Source organism: Schistocerca serialis, chromosome 4 (genome assembly GCF_023864345.2).
Source record: "Schistocerca serialis cubense isolate TAMUIC-IGC-003099 chromosome 4, iqSchSeri2.2, whole genome shotgun sequence".
In the NCBI taxonomy this organism is placed as follows: domain Eukaryota; kingdom Metazoa; phylum Arthropoda; class Insecta; order Orthoptera; family Acrididae; genus Schistocerca; species Schistocerca serialis.
Window position 1 is genome coordinate 60,668,113 of NC_064641.1, and position 16,551 is coordinate 60,684,663.

Below are 16,551 nucleotides of genomic sequence, written 5' to 3' on the forward strand. Positions count from 1 at the left end.
GAGAGACAATCTCCACTCATTCCAAATTAATAATACAAGTGTAGACGAGATGTGGCTTAAATTCAATGAAATAGTATCGACAGCAATTAAGAGGTTTATACCAAATAAATTAACAAACGACGGAGCTGATCCTCCTTGGTACACAGAACCGGTTAGAACACTGTTGCAGGAACAACGAAACAAACATGCCAAATTTAAACAGACGCAAAATCCACAAGATTGGCGATCCTTTACAGAAGCTCTAAATTTAGCGCGGAGTTCAATGCGAGACGCCTATAACAGTTTCCACAACGAAACTTTGTCTCGAAACCTGGCAGAAAATCCACAGAGATTCTGGTCGTATGTGAAGTATGTTAGCGGCAAGAAAAAATCAGTGCCTTCTCTGCGCGACAGCAATGGAGATACTATCGAAGAAAGTGCTGCCAAAGCAGATTTACTAATCACAGCCTTCCGAAATGCCTTCACAAAAGAAGACGAAGTAAATATTCCAGAATTCTAATCGAGAACAGCTGCCAAAATGAGTAACGTAGAAGTAAATATCCTCGGAGTAGTGAAGCAACTCAAATCACTTAGTAAAAGCAAGTCTTCTGGTCCAGACTGTATACCAACTAGGTTCCTTTCGGAGTATGCTGGTGCACTAGCTCCATACTTAACACTCATATACAACCGTTCGCTCGACGGAAGATCCGTACCCAAAAACAGGAAAGTTGCACAGGTCACACCAATAATCAAGAAAGGTAGTTGGAGTAAGCCACTAAATTACAGGCCCATATCGTTAACGTCGATATGCACCAGGATTTTAGAACATATATTGTGTGCGAACATTATGAATTACCTCGAAGGAAACGGTCCGTTGACACACAGTCAACATGGGTTTAGGAAACATCGTTCCTGTGAAACACAACTAGCTCTTTATTCACATAAAGTGCTGAGTGCTATTGACAAGGGATTTCAGATTGATTCCGTATTCCTCGATTTCCGGAAGGCTTTTGACACTGTACCACACAAGCGGCTCGTAGTGAAATTGAGTGCTTATGGAATATCGTCTCAGTTATGTGACTGGATTCGCGATTTCCTGTCAAAGAGGTCACAGTTCGTAGTAATTGACGGAAAGTCATCGAGTAAAACAGAAGTGATTTCAGGCGTTCCCAAAGGTAGTGTTAAGGCCCTTTGCTGTTCCTTATCTATATAAACTATTTGGGAGACAATCAGAGCAGCCGTCTTCGGTTGTTTGCAGATGACGCTGTCGTTTATCGACTAATAAAGTCGTCAGAAGATCAAAACAAACTGCAAAACGATTTAGAAAAAATACACTCCTGGAAATGGAAAAAAGAACACATTGACACCGGTGTGTCAGACCCACCATACTTGCTCCGGACACTGCGAGAGGGCTGTACAAGCAATGATCACACGCACGGCACAGCGGACACACCAGGAACCGCGGTGTTGGCCGTCGAATGGCGCTAGCTGCGCAGCATTTGTGCACCGCCGCCGTCAGTGTCAGCCAGTTTGCCGTGGTATACGGAGCTCCATCGCAGTCTTTAACACTGGTAACATGCCGCGACAGCGTGGACGTGAACCATATGTGCAGTTGACGGACTTTGAGCGAGGGCGTATAGTGGGCATGCGGGAGGCCGGGTGGACGTACCGCCGAATTGCTCAACACGTGCGGCGTGAGGTATCCACAGTACATCGATGTTGTCGCCAGTGGTCGGCGGAAGGTGCACGTGCCCGTCGACCTGGGACCGGACCGCAGCGACGCACGGATGCACGCCAAGACCGTAGGATCCTACGCAGTGCCGCAGGGGACCGCACCGCCACTTCCCAGCAAATTAGGGACACTGTTGCTCCTGGGGTATCGGCGAGGACCATTCGCAACCGTCTCCATGAAGCTGGGCTACGGTCCCGCACACCGTTAGGCCGTCTTCCGCTCACGCCCCAACATCGTGCAGCCCGCCTCCAGTGGTGTCGCGACAGGCGTGAATGGAGGGACGAATGGAGACGTATCGTCTTCAGCGATGAGAGTCGCTTCTGCCTTGGTGCCAATGATGGTCGTATGCGTGTTTGGCGCCGTGAAGGTGAGCGCCACAATCAGGACTGCATACGACCGAGGCACACAGGGCCAACACCCGGCATCATGGTGTGGGGAGCGATCTCCTACACTGGCCGTACACCACTGGTGATCGTCGAGGGGACACTGAATAGTGCACGGTATATCCAAACCGTCATCGAACCCATCGTTCTACCATTCCTAGACCGGAAAGGGAACTTGCTGTTCCAACAGGACAATGCACGTCCGCATGCATCCCGTGCCACCCAACGTGCTCTAGAAGGTGTAAGTCAACTACCCTGGCCAGCAAGATCTCCGGATCTGTCCCCCATTGAGCATGTTTGGGACTGGATGAAGCGTCGTCTCACGCGGTCTGCACGTCCAGCACGAACGCTGGTCCAACTGAGGCGCCAGGTGGAAATGGCATGGCAAGCCGTTCCACAGGACTACATCCAGCATCTCTACGATCGTCTCCATGGGAGAATAGCAGCCTGCATTGCTGCGAAAGGTGGATATACACTGTACTAGTGCCGACATTGTGCATGCTCTGTTGCCTGTGTCTATGTGCCTGTGGTTCTGTCAGTGTGATCATGTGATGTATCTGACCCCAGGAATGTGTCAATAAAGTTTCCCCTTCCTGGGACAATGAATTCACGGTGTTCTTATTTCAATTTCCAGGAGTGTATCTGAATGGTGCGAAAAGTGGCAGTTGACCTTAAATAACGAAAAGTGTGAGGTCATCCACATGAGTGCTAAAAAAAACTCGTTAAACTTCGGTTACACGATGAATCAGTCTAATCTAAAAGCCGTAAATTCAACTAAATACCTAGGTATTACAATTACGAACATCTTAAATTGGAAAGAACACATAGGAAATGTTGTGGGAAAGTCTAACCAAAGGCTGCGTTTTATTGGCAGGACACTTAGAAAATGTAACAGACCTACTAAGGAGACTGCCTACACTACACTTTTCCGTCCCCTTTTAGAATACGCCGTGCAATATCCTGCGCCGTGTGATATCCTTACCAGATGGGACTGACGGAGTACATCGAAAAAGTTCAAAGAAAGGCAGCACGTTTCGTATTATCGTGAAATATGGGAGAGAGTGTCACTGAAATGATACAGGATTTTGGCAGGAAATCATTAAAAGAAAAGCGTTTTTTGTTGCGACGGAATCTTCTCACGAAATTCCAATCACCAACTTTCTCCTCCGAATGCGAAAATATTTTGTTGACACCGACCTACATTGGGCGGAACGATCACCACGACAAAATAAGTGAAATCAGAGCTCGTACATTCTTTCCGCGCGCTATACAAGATTTGAATAATAGAGAATTGTGAAGGTGGTTCAAAAATGGCTCTGAGCACTATGGGAGTTAACTGCTGTGGCCATCAGTTCTCTAGAACTTAGAACTACTGAAACCTAACTAACCTAAGGACATCACACACATCCATGCCCGAGGCAGGATTCGAACCTGCGACCGTAGCGGTCACGTGTTTCCAGACTGTAGCACCTAGAACCGCACGGCCACACCGGCCAGTGTGAAGGTGGTTCAATGAACCCTCTGCCAGGCACTTAAATGTGATTTGCAGAGTATCCATGTAGATGTAGATAAAGGAGAAAACATGGTGGAACGTAGATATAAAAAGGAGAAATATAATGGAAGAGAGCATATCAAAAATGGGGTGACTGTGAAAATGGAGATAAAAATCTAAAAAGGTATTTTACACAAAAAAATCACACACTGTAAGGATTAAAAGAACACAAGATGAAGTATGGCCAGAGCATAAAAGTTACAGAATGATTATAGCAGCCACGCGATGGGAGACATAGCGCAGAACAATCGTGGACAGCAAAACTATATACAATTCAAACACAAGATTAAAACCACAGCACTTGATGTCACTGTAGAATGGCACCGAACACAACGCTGATGAAGCACACTGATGATGAAGAACAAACTGGGAGGATCTGCCAGGGGTAGGGATAAGAGGGAAAAAGGAAGAAAGGGGGACAAGGGGAATTGGTAAAGGGGAGACACAAGGGGGGATGGTGTGGGGGACGCGCCAGAAGGAGGCCATGGAGGGAAGGACAGGAGAGTAAAACAGCGAGGAGGAAGTGCAGAGACTCAGGGGGGAAGGAGGAAAAACCAGTCTAGGACAGGGGATTTGGAGGATTCATCTTGGTGGCAGCTGTGAAAAATGTGGGCAATCTGGGTGAAGAGGTGGTCGATGGAGGGGGTGGACTCCAAAAAGACCTGTATGAGGTAAGTGGAACTGGAGGCATTGTGGATATAGCAGGCAGAGTAGATTTCCGGGTCAGGGTGAGAGTTTATATCAGCCATCACCTCATCCTCCATGATAACTGGACTGTGCTTGCTGATCATGGCCATGTAGGTTGGGGGCAATGGGGAGGCTGGGGCTGACAAGGAGAGGAAGAGGAGAGGAAGGGTATCAGGGATGCAGAGGAGGTCCATATGAAAGGAGGGAAGGGGGATTTTATGAGGACTGTCCCTGTGGGGAATCAGTTGGGAGATGGGAGCACCTGGGAGATATTTTTGTGTCTCCATGGTGAGCGTGCAGGCATCGAGGAACTTGGGGTTCAAGGTTCACAGGACAAAGGTGTGAAGTGGGGACTGGGGTATGGGTGACAGGAGGAGGGGTGGTTTCCATGGAGACGATGGCAGGAGGTGATTTTTGTTGGAAGTGGCAGGAGCAGAGTCGGTATTGATACACTTCTGGTGTTCTTTGGTGAGGGTAGCCTGGGAGGAGAGAGAGTGATCAGTCAGGCATGGTGGAGGCGCTGGGAAGTGCAGTTGGTTCTGTGGTGTCAGTTGTGGCCAGGTGTGACACAGTGCAGGTGGGGAGGCAGGCGATGAAGTGATTGGTTGGGGGGGGGGTGAGAGGGGAGAAGCTGACCATCTGAGAGGTTGCAGTGGAAGTGGCAGCTGAGGCATATGTGAAGGCAGGGGTAGGAGTGGGAGCCATTGCAGGTGTGGATGCTGGGGAAAGGGAGTACAGGTGGAGGTAGACAGGAGGGGAGTGAGTGGGGATGAGTGGGGGGAGGGAAGGCAATGTGGAAGGTGGGATGCCAGGGGCGGCACTCCAGGAAGTGATAGTGGAAGTGGGAGACGGGGATTTCATTTTTCATCCAAGAGCGATTATATTACAGTATTTCTTAAGTAGCATGCCGTCCACTCCTGCAGTTTGTGCTAGTGAATGGTGTTTCGTCTCGTTTTCGTGCTTGTGCATTTTTTGGAGGATGCAAGAAGCGCTTAAGCGTCAACAGTACACACATTTAGAACAAACAAACATATGTCAAAATGCTGTGACCTTAAGTAGATACGGTGTCACTGCATGTGACACTGCAGTTCTTATGGTTGCCAGCAGAAGTCTCCAGTGGGAAGCGAGTAAGTATTTCTGACTAGTTTAGTAATTCTTGACAGTGCGTTTAAATACACACAAGCTCTCGGTAGTACATGACCAGTTGAGACCTGTAGTGGGTACCTTTTCAATTGTATATTGACTTACAAACATTGGCGCATCGTACAAGAGTAATATCAGACGACGATAACCTGCCCCATGAACTGAGCCATCTACGCAAGGTTTTCAGTAATAACAGCTACAGCGCCCATCAGGTGAAAGAAGTGATTTCTGGGAAATATCAGAATAAGACCACCGACGAAGAGCAGGAAAAAAAACTGCTTTGTTGCAATTCTGTGGCTCTGTGTCGGGCAAAATAAGCCGCCTGTTGAAAATATACAAGATCGAATCAATCTTCAGGACTCCAACGAAAATCCGTCAATTATTGAGACCAGTTAAAGATGCAGTATGTCTCAGAACACCTGTAGTCTACGAAATACCTTGTGAGTGTGGCCAGAAGTACATCGGACAAACAGTGCGCACTGTGGAACAACACAGGAAAGAACATGAGAGGTATTATCACCTACACTATCCAGAGAAATCTGCATTAGCTGAGCATGCGTTAGAAAATGGTCACCACATAAAATCTGACGATACCCCTGTCGTGGCTCGCTCTAATGGCTTCTGTGACAGTTTAATAAAGGAAGCTATTGAAATAAAAATTACTGCAAACACCCTGAATAGAGACGGTGGCTTGCAGCTCTGCACTGCGTGAGATCCAGCGATCGCGTGGTTAAAGAGGGCACATCGAACGCCGACTCAAAACAAGTCCATATATGGCAATGTCACGGGCACCAGTGATGTCACAGCCGGAAGCTAGCGTATATAAGGCGCACCAACAGCCCACTGGCAGTCACACCACTTGACACTGGCCAAGGAGTGCTTGGCCGAAAGCTCGTGTAGTTTTAATCAGGCAAATAGTCTGCAAATAAATATTCGTCCTCCATCCGTGGATATAAGCGGACACAATGCTTTACTCATAATGTGATCTCCAGAGTCTCACAGCGTCGCAGTATCCTGTCAAGTGTAGCAGTGTGCGTGTACTAAAGGACTGTGCCAGCACTTAAACAGGGTGATTCCCTCACAATGTTACGAGCCCTCAAGGATTATGGAGAAGTGTAAAATATCAGTCTGATATAAGGGACCATGGTCTGGAAACGAGTGGATCGATAGTTATAAGCGAAAATCGTTCTGGTACCTCTGACAGTGGACCTTCCCTACTGCTTCCCATATTTTGAGAAATGGTAAATAAAATAAGCAAAAATGGTCTCTTAACATGGGCTCTAAAATGAATACCTTAAGAGCTACGAGCACTTGTTCATCTTCTTTTTGCTATGAAACATCTTCGTTCCGTTGAACAAGTGCTCATAGCTTTTAAAGTATGCGTTTTAGAGCCAATATACACTGTACATTTTTCTTCTTGTTTCAGTCAACACTACCTTCTTCCAAAGTACGGAAAGCAAGGCACCAGCAGTAGAAGAGGTCCACTGATATAACTTTCGAATCGATCGTTTCCGGATCAGAATACCTTACCGTTCTTCATCGTTCCTGAAAGTTTGTAACGTCGTCACTGAATCACCCTGCATACTGCCACTGCTGATAGAGCCATACTGGACATTCTACTAGTTAGTCAGCTGTTTATCTGACAGTACGATAGTGAAGCCATAGTCACAGTAATAACATTTTTCTTTAAAATAGGGGGTTACATTAGCGGTTTCAACGAACTACATTATTTTCAAATGTAAAACATTGGATGTAGAATATATAATGGGAATTGTGACCATACATCTAACAACAATTACGAAAAATGATGATAGCAGGCAACTGAGGCAATGGCGGCACTATCAAGTCACAACAAGTTATTCCCATGCTTTCCCAACCGTTCATTCCATATCCTAATGTAGAACAGATAAAAACTACATCACAGTAAAAATTGCAAAAGATTCTTGCAAATGTATCCTGTGTAATACAAATTCATAAATCTAAAAATTAATTTTTTTTCTTTATTGGGTTTCAAAAGAGGGGGGGGGGAGGCTGGCAGCAACGCAATATGTTGCTCTACAGCCTACAGAAAAGTTAAAACACATAATGAGAATAGAAACAAAGAAGAAAAACCGGCGATGAAATGGTGACATTGTAAAAAACTGTAAAATGGCGGTAAGGTGTGGAATTTAAAATATAAAAAAATATTGCAGTGACGATGTGGATGAAGAAGTAGATGGACACAAGTAAAAAATATGGTGACAGTCTGATTTCTGTTCACATGAGATAAAAAAACACAACTAGCGACAGTATGGTGGCTGATCGCAACACTGAGAGGAGAGGCACAACACTGAACACTCACTTAAAACAGCACTAGATAGGTGACCCAGACCTATGACGGTGAAAAGGGGGGCCCGATGGAGGGAGGGGACATAGAAGAGAGGGGGCTGGTAAGAATTATTTTTTTTCTTTATTGTGAATTCATTCCTCTGCCCCACATGGGCAGGAGAGGGCTGTCAGCGGCACAATCCACCTCTCTTCAGCCAAGTGATATAACAACTAATACAAGAATAAAATGTTACATATAAGGTAATAAAAAGGACGACATAAAACATAGCAAGGGGAGATAATGGAGATAAAAGTACACTGACGTGGAGACGTTCATGGGAAGACAATTAAAAAAGTCGACCAAAAGTTAAAGAACACAGTTGGCGATTCATAGAATACAAAAAAGTCACTGAAGTCACACGCACAGGTTAGACGTTGGACACAGTATTAAAAACACTCCAGAACAACACACTTTAAACCCAGTTGGAACCCACACGATGAAGAATAAAACTGCCAGGTGGGACCTGCCGAGGGAGAGGCCTGAGAGGATGGAAATGGAGGGGAGAGCAAGGGGCAGCAGGTGAGGGGGTGGGAGGAAAAGAGAATGGGGGTCATCAGCGGGTGCACCAAGAGGCAGGAGACAGGTGGGGCAGGAGATGAAGAGGGAAGACAAGGCAGGAGGGAGTGCAGTGACACTGAAGGGGAGGACAAGAGAGGGAGGGGGAGTAGGAGGGGAAAGCCACTCGGGAGGGGGGGGGAGAGGGAGCCCTGAGGAGGAGGCAGGAGGAATGTGGGGTTAGAGTTAGCAGCAAGGGTAGATGTCGGGGCGAAGCTCATCATCTGGGAGGGGTAGATGGTGGAAGTTGCATTGGGAAAGGAGGCAGAGGATGTGGAGATGGAGAGAGGGTGGGATATAACGGTAAAGGCGCGGCAATGGGCTGGGGGTGGAGAGGAAGGGAGACACCAGGGGGTGAGCGGGATCAAGGCAGCGGACAGCATATAGTGTGTGGATGTGTTCAAGGAAGAGGAGAAGGTGGGGGAAGGGGATGAGGTCGTAGAGGATGCGTGTGGGAGGTGGACTGCGCATGCAGAAGACGAGGCAGAGTGCATGGCGTTCGAGGATTTGGAGTGATTTATAGAACCTGGGACGGGTGGAAATGCAGGCAATGCTGGCATAACAGAGGATGGGGTGCATCAAGGATTTGTAGATGTGAAGGATGGTGGAAGGATGCAGACCCCATGTCTGGCTGGACAGGAGTTTCGGGTGGTGGAGTCTGTTGGAGCTTTGTGTTGGATGGTAAGGAGATGGGGAGTCCAGGTGAGGTGGCTGTCGAGGGTGACGCCAAGGTATTTTCAGGTAGGAGTTAGGTTGATAGGACGGCCATAAATGGTGAGGTAGATATCATGGAGATGGAAAGAGTGGGTGGTGCGTCCTATGATGGTCGCCTGGGTCTTGGAGGGGTTGATACGGAGGAACCACTGGTTGCACCAAGCAGTGAATTGGTCAAGGTGGGCTTGGAGGGAACGTTGGAACCGTTGGAAGGTAGGATATAGGGCTAGGAAGGAGGTGTCATCAGCATATTGGAGGAGATGAACAGGCAGGGAAGGTTTGGGCATATTAGCAGTGTACAGGAGATAGAGGAGAGGGGAAAGAATGGAGCCTTGGGGCACGCTGGCAGAGGGATTAAAAATTATTTTTTTTCCTTTATTGTAATTTTTATACGTATACATATACATAGGTAAGCGGCAGCATCTTACACTGCTCTTCAGCCTTCAAGTTGACAATGAGAAAAAACATGACGAAGGTACGTAATAGATAGATTGACAGGCAAAAAACAGTAGACACAGAAATACAAAACATGGAGCCGTTCACACTCGACGAAAATTACACTGAAACACGTTGGCACGGTGCACAAACACTGATGATTCGACGGCACAGGTGAAAGTTGGAGTGTGACGGTGAACACTAACACAAACGCGATGGCACACACACGAGAAACTGATGGCGATGATCTCTGGCGCGCGAATGTCCATGTAGCGTGTACAAGTAAGGGGACCTACCAAGAGGGGAAGAATGGGGAGGGGGAGGGAGAGGGGTGAGCAAAGATGCCAATGGCAGAGGAGACGGGAGTAGGAGCAGAGGAATGGAGGGAGCTGAAGCTCAGGGGAGGAATGCGGAGAGAGGGAGGAGGGAGAGAAGGGAGAGAGGGTGCCCATAGGAACAAGACACAGGAGGAGGGAGGGAGGATGAAAGTTGGTAGGAGGGATAGATGGAGGGGAGGAGGGCATCGTCAGGGAGGGGGAGCTGGCGGAAGCCACCTTGGGAGAGGGTGTGGAGAGTGGAAAGATGGAGAGCAGATGGGACATGGAAGTACAGGCGCAGCAGCGGACAGGGGCGGGAGAGGATGGGAGAGACCAGTGGGTGAGGAGGATCGAGTTTACGGGAGGTGTAGAGGATCCGTATCCGTTCGAGGTAAAGGAGGAGGTGGGGGAAGGGAATGAGGTCATATAGGATCCACGTGGGGGAGGGGAGAGTGATGCAATAGGCGAGGCAAAGAGCATGGCGTTCTAAGATCTGAAGGGATTTGTAAAAGGCAGGGGGAGTGGAGATACAGGCAGGGTGGGCATAGCAAAGGATAGGGGGAATGAGGGATTTATAGGTATGGAGTATGGTGTAGGGGTCCAGACCCCAAGTTTGGCCGGAAAGGAGTTTGAGGAGACAGAGGTGGGAGCGTGCCTTGGCTTGGATCGTCCGGAGGTGGGGGGTCCAGGAGAGGCGACGGTTGAGAGTGACACCAACGTACTTCAGGGTGGAGGTGAGGGCGATAGGACGGCCATAGATGGTGATGTAGAAATCGATGAGGCGGAAGGAAGGGGTGGTTTTGCCTACTATGATCGCCTGGGGTTTGGCAAGATTGACCTTAAGTAACCACTGTTTGCACCAAGCGGTGAACCGGTCAAGATGGGATTGGAGAAGGTGTTGGGAGCGCTGCAGGGTGGGGGCAAGGGCAAGGAAGGCAGTGTCATCGGCGTACTGGAGAAGGTGAATGGGGGGTGAAGGCGGCGGCATATCCGCTGTATACAAGAGGTACAGAAGAGGGGAGAGGATGGAGCCCTGAGGCACACTGGCTGAGGGGAAAAAGGTGTAGGAATCCGTGTTGTGGATGGTGACGTAGGAAGGACGTTGGGAAAGAAAGGAGCTGATCAGATGGACGTAGTTAATAGGGAGGGCGAAGGTTTGGAGCTTGAAGAGGAGACCGGAATGCCACACGCGGTCATTAGCTCGTTCGAGGTCAAGGGAGAGGAAGAGAGCGGAACGACGGGAAGTAAGCTGTTCGGAGAGGAGATGACGAAGGTGAAGGAGAAGGTCGTCGGAAGAGAAGGACGGCCGAAAGCCACAATGGGTAACAGGAAGGAGGCGGTGCTGACGGAGATGCTGGTGGATGCGTCAGGTGAGGATGGATTCCAGAAAAATTAAACACATATATGTATATTTAATCATTATCATGGCGCCAACTCCGATGAGATAAACACATGTAATAACCAAACCATAAGTGTAATAAGAACGGCAAGCTCTATATTGAATGCAGCACATAATTTTACTATGAATGTCAATTTTACTATGAATTTCAAAACACGCTGCACTCTCATATAGGACTGACACACTACTAACTTGCTAACATAACATTGCTCTATTTTCCTGGTAACTCATTCTGTGACTAGAGGGCATGACTGTAGTATAGAAACACACAACACAAGACAGGATCTTCATAAAAATAACAGGCGCTTGATGTCGCCACTGTCAAGTTTTAACGAAACTAGTCTCTAGTTGAAACACAAACACAAACCAAAAACTGGTATACAAACCAAAATACTGGTATACAGCTTTAAAATTAGATAGAAAAGCATAGTCGATAAAGTATGAAAACAAAGAAATACAGCATTATAATAACTAAAATATTGTTATACATACATTACAAAATACCAGTTCGTTGCTTCCCATTAAGAAATCCTATGTTACAGTCTTTCACACAGACAATTACAAAAAACAAATTAAAGTCCTATTTACTAGATACATTAACTATGTATCACGTCAAAACACTATATATCACAAGCATAATTCTTTTAAAGAAAAAATTATGTACTGTGACTATAGCGTCGCTACTGTAGTGTCAAATAAACATTTAACTCATATTATAGTCACACTCCTTTGCGACAATTACGGTCAACTACCTTCAAGAATAGACTGGCGTTCATAGTTGGTGACCAAACTTGCCATGACTCAACTTCATATTCAGGTTCAGTGTTTGTAAAGTTATTTTAAAGTTCTTCTTTTTCTTGCGATTTGGCCCACATCGTCGCATGATTGGCATGATTAGGGTCGGATTTGGCATGGTTAATTTAAGTGGTGCAGATGCCCTTCCTATCGCACCCTGTTACCCCTGGGACGGAATACGTGTACAACTGTCTGTGTGTAGTGTTATTGATGTGAAACTGCGCTTTAGTTTTCTAAAATCCTGGGAATCATGTAACTGAGATGGGACTTGGGTATCAGTCTGGTATTTAAGCAGTGAGATGAAGGAAACCACCTAAAATCACATCCACGCTGAACGGCACACCGATCCTCGACGCTAATCCACTGGGTGGATTCGATCCGCATTTCCGAATGCGCCTCTTTAACCCGCATGGCTATCCAGGCGGGCATTGTACAGTTATTTTAATAAATTATTGTTAATTGCGTCTTAGTCTCTGTTGCCACCATTATTCTGTACAGTTCCATTTTGCCCTGTGACGAAGCTATATGATTACTGAGTGCTTAGCAAGCCACTTCAATACTGCATCTTCTTTCTGTGGTAGAGGGCTACCACGTTTATGTTCGACACCAAGCTTATTTGGTGAACACAACATCAATATTTTTCATGGCAACTGCAGTTTACATTACATGCGAAACACAGTTTTCTTTCCATTCACTACAGTATCTCTCTTTCACTAGGAAAAGGATATTAAATTACTGTCAAGACTGAAAAGCTTAATATGTTGTTGTATACTGATAAGTGATATTAATATGGCTAAGCAGGGTTGGCTAGAGCACAAATGTATGTAGAGGCTTATCTCACTAGGGGTAAGATAGATACTGCCTACAGGAAAATTAAAGAGACCTTTGGAGCAAAGAGAACCACTTGTATGAATATCAAGAGCTCAGATAGAAACCCAGTTCTAAGCAAAGAAAGGAAAGCAGAAAGGTGGAAGGAGTATATAGAGGGTCTATACAAGGGCGATGTACTTGAGGACAATATATTAGGGAAATGGAAGAGGATGTAGATGAAGATGAAATGGGAGATACGATACTGCTTGAAGAATTTGACAGAGCACTGAAAGACCTGAGTCGAAACAAGGCCCCGGGGGTAGACAACATTCCATTAGAACTATTGATGGCCTTGGGAGAGCCAGTCCTGACAAAACTCTACCATCTGGTGAGCAAGATGTATGAGACAGGCGAAATACCCTCAGACTTCAAGAAGAATATAATAATTCCTATCCCAAAGAAAGCAGGTGCTGACAGATGTGAAAATTACTGAACAATCAGTTTAATAAGTCACGGATGCAAAATACTAACGCGAATTCTTTACAGACGAATGGAAAAACTGGTAGAAGCCGACCTCGGGGAAGATCAGTTTGGATTCCATAGAAATGTTGGAACACGTGAGGCAGTACTGGCCCTACGACTTATCTTAGAAGCTAGAGTAAGGAAAGGCAAACCTACGTTTCTAGTATTTGTAGACTTAGAGAAAGATTTTGACAAAGTTGACTGGAATACTCTCTTTCAAATTCGGAAGGTGGCAGGGGTAAAATACAGGGAGCGAAAGGGTATTTACAGTTTGTACAGAAACCAAATAGCAGTTATAAGAGTCGAGGGACATGAAAGGGAAGCAGTGTTTGGAAAGGGAGTGAGACAGGGTTGTAGCCTCTCCCCGATGTTATTCAATCTGTATATTGAGCAAGCAGTGAAGGAAACAAAAGAAAAATTCGGAGTAGGCATTAAAATCCATGGAGAAAATTAAAAACTTTGAGGTTCGCCGATGACATTGTAATTCTGTCAGAGACAGCAAAGGACTTGGAAGAGCAGTTGAACGGAATGGACAGTGCCTTGAAAGGAGAATATAAGCTGAACATCAACAAAAGCAAAACGAAGATAATGGAAAGTAGTCTAATTAAGTCGGGTGATGCTGAGGGAATTAAATTTGGAAATGAGACGCTTAAAGTAGTAAAGGAGTTTTGCTATTTGGGAAGCAAAATAACTGATGATGGTAGAAGTAGAGAGGATATAAAATATAGACTGGCAATGGCAAGGAAAGCGTTTCTGAAGAAGAGAAATTTGTTACATCGAGTATAGATTTAAGTGTCAGGAAGTAGGATTTGAAGGTATTTGTATGGAGTGTAGCCATGTATGGAAGTGAAACATGGACAATAACTGGTTTGGACAAGAAGAGAATAGAAGCTTTCGAAATGTGGTGTTACAGAAGAATGCTGTAGATGGATAGATCACGTAACTAATGAGGAGGTATTGACTAGAATTGGGGAGAAGAGAAATTTGTGGCACAACTTGACTAGAAGAAGGGATCGGTTGGTAGGACATGTTCTGAGGCATCAAGAGAACACCAATTTAATATTTGAGAGCAGCGTGGAGGGTAAAAATCGTAGAGGGAGACCAAGAGATGAATACACTAAACAGATTCAGGAGGATGTAGGCTGCAGTAGGCACTGGGAGATGAAGAAGCGTGCACAGGATAGAGTAGCATGGAGAGCTGCATCAAACCAGTCTCAGGACTGAAGACCACAAGAACAACAACAAGATTTGTTCCATTATATACATCCACTTACAGATTTATTGTGATAGCCGGAATGTGTAACTTTAACACACTCCTCGAGCCGTTACTGTGACTAGCGCGATTTGTCTGGACTGAGTTCTGTTGAGTGCAGCGAGCATCAGGGAGTGTAGAAAATGATAAAGAAGATACCCGGAATTGACGAGGACGTTGCAGTATATCTGATCACTAAGCGTCCAGTTTCACACAACGAAGCACTCGCTAAAGTGAATAGGAAATGTGTAGCGTGGTCAGTACTGCGCGGATAGCGTGCTGAAAGGAAATCAGCAGTTCTTGGCTTCTATGTGCCCGCTGCATTGTGCGCCGTGGCAGTGAAGGATATGAAAAAGAAACCGTCACTAAAGGTGAAAAAATGCATTAGCAGACGGGAGAACTTCTCTTGGAAGACTTATCATTGAATGTAATAAAAATACTTAATTTAAATAATTGTGAGATATAAACGTTTTTCACTGTACATAATCGACTGTGTTTATTCAGAAAACCCTTCTTAGCTGTGTGTTATATACAGGACTCCTGACAAGTGAACAACCGAAATTCGAAAGCTGTCAAAAAAAAAAAAAGTTCTTGTACGTAAACATCATCATTGCCAGCTTCACTTCAGTTTCTCACCTCTTAAATGTAACTCCATCTTGGGCTCAGGATTGTGGAACAGCGGCTGACCGATAAAATGTTATAGTACTGTACCAGCAGCCGTTATTTTGATATTGTTTTCTTAGGCAACCAGTTTCGACGTTCTAATTACGTTATCTTCAGGCCTGTGGCATGGATGACACCAAGTACCACTCGTGCATGTGTAACACAAGGCACCAAAATACATATCTAGTTACGTAGATACCCGAAGTTAATGATGGTGTGTGCTCGTTATAAAAGTGACAGAAACTCATACGTTGTTGACGCAGAGTTTTCCTTTCCTTTCTAATTTCATCCACTGTTGTTGTGGCCCTACTCTTCTACTCTTGTAACAAATGCGAAGTTTCATTTAATCCTGTAACGCGCTTTTTGCTTTTGTGCTAATCTTTACTTCCGATTATTACGATGAAGGCTTTCAGGACCGGTCGTGGAAGTTGCTGGTGAATATTTCCTCTTTTATTTCCTGACGTTTCGTGCCGAGATGCATTGGATATCTTTAGAGGAGCCCTCATTTCATTGAGACTTGACGACTGATTGATCGGACGTCAGAGAGCGACTTAAAAACTGTGAAAATGGGGCGTGGAACAAGTCTACCTCTGCCGATCGCGTGTGAACTTCCACCAAGCCTCTTTTTTAACCGCCGACGCAAACATAAGGCTGTTACTAGTTTAACGTGTGTATCTGTGGCAGCATAGCTGCCAAACTAAAAGTCCAATTGTAATTTTTTAAATTTGAAATCGGGATGGTTCTTAGTTAGTTCCATGAATGTATGTTTAGCTGTTCAAATTTCGTCAACTAAATTAAGTAAAAATGTTTTTCGCCAGCGCTCTCTCTTTATTCACGCGACGTTATACGTAAGAGCTGCTTCAGGCTTCGTAGTAGCAGATTGTAGAGCTCAAAAATGTCTAAGTAAAAGCACACGAGAACCTATGTTCATCTTTTACGGTTGGCCAACAATGATAATTTTTGTCATTTGAAGTCCCACGTTCAGCACCCATAAAGCAGAAGAAGGGTGGTAGTGATTCAACTGTAAAAGATAAACATATGCTCTCGCAGATATTTTTGTACCTCTTTTTGAGCTCTACAGTCAGTACTAAATCAAATGATTTTTATGTAGTGGTTTAGGCAGCCTACTGCAAGAGAGGGCAGTGGCAGCTCACTTTCTTCCAACTTGATTTAGAATTATCGCCCGTACTTATGTTTCCTGAAGCGTAGCGATTAAATCTATGCCGGCAGCTGTGGCAGAGCAGT

At 45.6% G+C, this 16,551-nt stretch overlaps 1 protein-coding gene across 1 annotated transcript in view; it reads right to left on the reverse strand.

The window, feature by feature from the left end:
* Positions 1-16,551, reverse strand: part of LOC126473723 (cytochrome P450 6k1-like) — an 81,330-nt gene that overhangs the window by 40,987 nt on the left and 23,792 nt on the right. The gene's annotated exons all lie outside the window — the stretch shown is intronic.